We start from the raw sequence: 7,058 nt of genomic DNA, 5'->3' as shown, positions 1-7,058 counted from the left end.
GTTTAGTTTTGCATAGGATAACTATATTTTTATTCTAGAAGTTTATCGCAATTTTCTTTGAGAGTCATGATCTGTGAAGCTATAATCAAGGTGACTGAATTAGATAAATGAATTGAGAGAAAAAAGTATTGAATTCAATCTGTTATAGAAATGGCTTGTTTAGAATATGCTTAACTGACATTAGGAGATAATTTGTCTTTCTAGACCATCTTTTGTTGCCTTAAAATTGCAGTTTTAATAAGAATTTCCTCTGGGTTTTTTCCCCTAGGGAATAATGTATTTTCAAGATTTAATTGTTTTATAACAGACCTGTTTTCATAAAAGTATTTAATTGGTGACAAATGTTACCTTATTCTGTTAGATTAAAGTAGCTTAAAAGATAGCTCCATTTTATTTTCTGTTTTAATATAATTTGAAATCTAAACAAAGTGTAATATAAAGTATGTATGATACAAGTGGCTATCCCCTAAAAATGGAAATTCAGCATCAAAATCTTCCCTAAATTAAGTCATTCAAGTTAGATGCAATAGGAAACAATGCAAGGGAAAAAAAGAGACTAATTATTTTCCCAACCAAAAAGATTTTTATTTCTTAAAGAATACAAAAGGAAAACATGTGCTTAGGATTCACGGCATTATGGCAATTAATGCCATGTATGAATGCACATATGTATATTCTTGGACAAAAATACTCTTGAAGGTTTAAATCGATCATTATTACAAAACTAATTTTTTGAAATAATCCAGAAATTACTATATTACAATATTAATAATGTTCATTTCAAACAAATTCAGGTTTTGGCACCAAGAAAATAACAAATCCCAATTTGAAAAAAATATACATGATTTATTAACCATACAAGAGGCTAATATAAATAGCATCTAAACTGTCCTGAATGAAATTAAGAATATGTTCAGTAACAAATAATGAGGGATCCTTCAAAATACTTTGCTGTGCTAACTTTCTGATGAATTATTTTAAACAATTTTCAGCATTTTCTTTATTATTAGGCTATGGACATTTTAATCTTAAGCACAAATTCATTTATGAAATGGGCACATTCATGATACAGATCCAATTCACATTCTTTAGTCTATAACATAGTGCATTTGACCTATTCCTTTGTTCTGGATTCAGAAAAGATTCTGACAATCAACGTTCTTTTACCATTAATTTTGGTGAAAATTGGAAGGAAGGGCTTATTTAAGGTATTTAAGATTTATACAACTAATATGATCCTTTGCCTTTTTTATTTTTCTAATTACAATGTAATATTTGTTTTTTTTTAAATAAAGTTTTATTTGGGTTTTCATACATACAAAATACAAGTAAAACATCTTTTTTGAAAATAGCATGGTCCCGGGTTGAACTTCTTTATACAGACACAAAACTCAATTTCATGCTCCTTTTTGTATATCTTTATATTCCATATCTTATACATTTTCTATATAGTTTTTCCCCTCTTTTAATTTTCTCAATTTTATTTTGATTATCTCATCTCAATTAAAATCATTATATTTATACTTTGGCCTGTTCTGTTTCAATTTCATATTATCTTTTCTCATTAAACAAATTTTCTCCTGTAGTTACTAATTTGAGTATGACACCTTTATATCTTTTAATTACATCCATTCAACTCTTATTTAAACTTCAATATATAGCTTAAGGTTATGACCTTCAATATAATATATAATACATAACTTCCAATTGAATTCTGCTTGGTACATTCTTATAATACACACTATATGCTTTTTTTTTTTTAAAAAAAAAGAAAGATTGTAAATGTATGTAATTATAAACCTTCATTCCATTCCAGTTCAGTTCTATCATTAATAATCATTAAAATCTTAACATCTTTTAACACTTCTTTTCAATTAAATATCATACTTCCTTAAAAACACACATAATCTCCATAATTAATTTTTCCCTTATTTCTCTTCACATATGTTTTATAAATCATTAAATGTACCTTTTGTTACATTTATTTATTGACAAGCATTCCACTGAATTATGATAGCTATTTTATCAGACATTTTAATCATACATTGTTTCATATTTTCTAAAATTATTTCTGTATCTAATATAACCATGCTATCTTATGTACCTTTGCAGAATCCCCTTTTCCATTAAGTTTTCATCCATTATCTCTAAATAGGCCCCGTTTCTCTATATTTTGCTTCTGTCCTTTATAACTTCTTTTCCTTTCTTTCTTCCCTCTCATCTTCTCCCTCCCCCTTTTACCCTCTTGTCTCTGTAGTTCTTATTCTCTCTTCTGATTTTATACTTATTTTTCACTCTATTTTTTTTTTGAGTTGTTTTTCCCAATCTTAAACTTTCCATTCTCTTTCCCCCCTTTCCTTAGATTACTTGTTCATTAAAGATGGCTTCTTCTTTGTCACAATCTTCTTGTTCTGCAGGCATTTCTTGTTGTTTCTCATAGTTCCAAATCTCCATTTCTAAAAACTGAAATACAAAGCCAAAAGAATCTCTCCCTTCTTGTGCATCTTGTTTGTACTTTTTAAGTTCCATTTTCAGTTCTTCTAAAAGTGGAGCCATTTTAAACAGTTTTAAACAACCACCCGATTGATTTTAGTCATTCAAAACAATAACTGGATTCAAAACAAGAATTCAGAAATCATCAAGTAATCCAGATAGTCCCGAGTTATACCTTTTTTTTTTTTTTTGACTTTCTCTTCCTGGGGTTTTTATTGCGATGTTTCAGTTAGAATGTATCTTTTGGAAGTCTTGTTGAGATTTTGCTATAAGATCTTTTTTAATTCCAGGCTGTCTCCTCCCTTCCAGATCCTGCCCTTTTATTCTTTTTCTCCCCTTTCCTGTTTTCAAAAGCTTTTAATTATCCAGAAATCTTTATTATCCCTTTGACTTTTTATTTTCAGCATTAAATCCCTATTGATGTCAGAGTGGCTTTTTTTCCAATTTCTTGCTTAAGTCTCTTAGCTGTCAGTATAGGAAAAGGAGAAAACCAAATCTTTTCCCTTTTCTCTCTGCTTAGCAGCTTAAAAATCTTCTTAGGGAACAATGTTATTGTTTTTTAACAGTTTCAATTCCAGGATACCTTATTTGTTGCTTTTGCTGTTTGACCCGGTCAACCAAAACTTTCTCTTCTTATCTTCCTCCTGCACATTCTTTTCTGGTCAAGTTCTTCTTTGTGGTGGCCATTTCTGACCACCGCTGCAACCGCCTTCGGGAAAGGGAGTAATGGCCAGCTGGGGAGGAGAAATGTGGCTCTCCGCAACCCTGCAGGCAGTCTCCACCTCTTCACCAACTCTATGGGGTGGCTTAGCCCCAAACCAGCCGGCTCGGGGCACTCCAGCAGCGAGCATGGATCGAAGCCTCGCAGAGACAAGGTTTTGGTCTGTCGCTGAAGAAGCTCAAACCGGAAGTAATATTTTTTTTTGTTTTCATGAACAGATCCAAATACATTAAGAATGTTGGAAGTGTCTATATTTATTCATTAAATTTTGGTCCAGCAGTCTATCTCAGATAGATAAATGTTTAATCCAGTTGGGTTTTTTCATTCCCTAGAGATGTACTTTACAATTTCTTAATCCGGTGTTTTGCCTAACAGAATTCTTAATATGAATAGAAGCATTTGTATCATGGTGGTCAAGTGGTTGGAGTGCAGTACTGTAGGCTACTTCTGCTGGCTGCCAGCAGTTTGAGTTGCACCAGCTCAAGGTTGACTCAGACTTCCATCCTTCCAAGGTTGATAAAGCAAGGACCCAGATTGTTGGGGGTGATTGTTGCTTACTCTAAATCACTTAGAGAGGGCTGTAAAGCACTTTGAAGTGGTATATAAGTCTAAATGCTATTGCTATTTTTTGTCTAGGGGTAGTATGGAGAAATTGCCCATTTTAAATGAAGGACCACAGCAACTGAAGATGTGATAAATGCATTTTCATTAGCCCACAAACTACAGTGATTAAGTAAAAAAGACTGGAAAGAGTGCAGAGAAGAGCAACAAAGATGAATAGAGAGCTGGAGGTTGAAACTTGATGAATGGTTGCAGGAACTGGATATATTTAGTCTAATGAAGAGAAGGACTAGGAATGACTTGATAGCAGTCTTCCAATATTTAAGAAGCAGTCATTAAGAAGAGGGGGACTATTCTCCAAAGCATGTGAGGGCAAAACAAGTAACAAATGGAAACAACAAAAAGAGATCCAACCTAGAATTAAGGAGAAATTTCTTGAAAGAACAAATAATTAGTGGTAGAGCCTGCTTTTGGAAGTTGTGAGTGCTCCAACATTGGAGGATTTTAAGAAGGGATTGGACAGTCGTTTGTCTAGAATGATTTAGGGATTCTTACTTGGACAAAGGCTGGACTCCAAGACCTGTTTCAACTGGTGTTCTATATTCTGATCAACTGAGCCTGCCACCATAAGTAACAGGCTCTATTGTATCTGCATATTTAATCCTTTCACACCATTCCATTCACATGCTAAAGAATGATAGTTGTCTGGTTTCTATTATCTGTCTCCATGCAGGATCACACTGCTAGCTTTTATTTCAATGAACAATTTTACTGCAGCTCTGTTTTCAATCATGAACGGGCTATTTCTGAAATAAGGAGAATAAAATGAATTTAGCCACCACAGTGTGGAAGTCTCTTACAGATGAAGAAAAAAATGGAGTAAATGGTGTCAGAAGGGCTTATTGTCACATTAATTTCCTTGCTTTTAAAGTAGTAGATATGGTGGACACCTGTTGAATAGGATTCTGAGAAATTGTTCCAATAGGATTTAATATGCTATGCAAGCATGAAAGCAGTAGCTTGATGCCTGAGTTGACATACAACATCTTAACTCATAATTTATTTTATGTTATTTTAGCTCAACCTTTGTCAGAATTTAGCCTTTAGGGTTAGGATTCCTTGAAGCTACAGAAGAATTTAGATTTTGCAGGCTTCAGAACATTTGAGCTTGGAAAACTTGTAACAAGTGTACCTAAATTTCAGGTAGGGTGTTCTCTTTCCTAACATGAGAATGGTATATGCATTTTATATATAATGATAAATAATTGTTGCTTTATTAGGTTATGGACTACTTTTTTTAAAATTTATATTGTACTATCAGTCTGATTAATATTTCAAAGTATTAAACAAGACTGACCCACAGCCCTAACATGTGCATTCTGTATTTTAACTGGTGTGAGACAATGGAAGGCGGGGAAGAGATAACGAAGGGCAAAATACAGAAATCACATATGGACCGTGTAGGTAATTAATGCTTATTTCATATCAATGTAATTCACAAAATCATAATTTATAGCATCCTGTTTTGTTGGTTTGCCATGAAAAAGCAAAACTCTAACCTAGATGTATGATCACTACACTTACATATTTATGTGTAACTTAAATCTACTGTATATCCATTAATGCTTATGCATACGTGGAAACAGTGATAAATGATAGAGGGGAAGGAAGGGGCATCTGGATTTTGTATTTTCCAAAACTTACCTTTATCTTTATTTGTGTGTCTGTGCGCATGTGTGCACGTACACACAGACTTACTATAGTGACTATTGCTCTTTTTAATAAGATTCACTTCTGATGAAACAAAGTCTTACACGTTTTCTATAGCAAAGGGGTGGGGGGGAGAAAAGCACTGACTTCCTACTTTTTTTAGTTATTTTAGAATAAAATAACATTGCAACCTCAACTTTTACATTTTCCCACTATTTTCATTTTCATTTGTATTTTATACTTATAAGTTTAATTTAAAAAAATTTAAGTTTTTATGGCGCATGTGTCCAGCTCTAAACATCCTGAGAATGCTTATATTTCTTCTTCACTTACAAAAGAAAACAGTATATTGCTAAAAGCTTTTCAATGTGCAGATTGACATTTTTTGCAGATTTTTTGGGGAAAAAAAGTACCCCTGAAACCTTATGAAGTAGATTCTGTAAAATACATTTTAATGAAAAGATAAATCCAAATTTCAGAGCGTACCATAACTCTTTTGCTTTTGAAAGAAAGAATTTTTTTTACCATAATCTATATTTTTTCCTATATTTCCTTTGTCACCACCTTCACAATAGGTGCCTGTTTTAATCCTTACAAGCTGGTACTTAGTTTTCACTCCTACATAAACACAATCATTTTGCAAACATAGTCTAATATTAATTACCCCCTTGGCACCAAAAGTTAGGATTACTTGATGCAGCCCACTAATGTAAAGTGCATTAGTGTGGTTGTTAGCTTCAAGTATTCAGATTCTCTTTAATCAATACTGATGGGTGGAGTAATCTGTACTAGTAACTACTGTGATGTACATGCTTTTTCATGGGTGGGAGAGATTTAAACCCCTCATACAGTTAACATTTGTTTTGGAATTAAATGAATATCCATCAAATTATTCTTAAAGAATATTCATATAATAATTTCATATAGCTTTGTTTCTACATGAAACTTTACCATTGGAAAACTGATAGGTGCACAATCTAAAAACCTAAAGCAGACATTATATTTTGCAGATGGTACTACCCCGCTCCTCCCTGCCCCTATTCCCACTATCTCACCCTACCATTTAAAACCAATTTTAAATGGATATTTATTGATTTGGGCTAGATTGATTGTATCTGTATTTCTTTAAAAGGTTATTTTTATTCTTACAGCAACCCAACAGATAGGCCAGGCTAAGAGTAATTAGTCCAAAATCATCCCAGGGTTTTCATGGCTGAGTGGGAATATGATCTGAGATCTCCCTAGGTTTGCTCTGTAACCACTATATTACATTTTTGAGACAAGTGAGAAGTGTAACGATGGCATCTTTGTAATGTTTAATCATAATTTCTGGCATGTGTTAAATAAATAATAGAAACAGATTCTACAGAAAGTGAGATGAAGCATACAATATCAAAAGAATGTATAAAATCAGTGAGAAGAATTTTCAAGAATTAATTATTTAGGACATCTTTTCCTGCAAAAAACAATGAACCGATAACCATATTGATAAGTTACTTAACCAATATTAGATAATACAAATACTTGTTTACTATTATAATATTATTACTTATTTTGTCAGTTTCATTATCTT

This window comes from Pseudonaja textilis, chromosome 3, assembly GCF_049901715.1.
Source record: "Pseudonaja textilis isolate UNSWEBS1 chromosome 3, rPseTex1.2, whole genome shotgun sequence".
Lineage (NCBI taxonomy): Eukaryota > Metazoa > Chordata > Lepidosauria > Squamata > Elapidae > Pseudonaja > Pseudonaja textilis.
Note: the sequence above shows the minus strand (reverse complement) of the source record.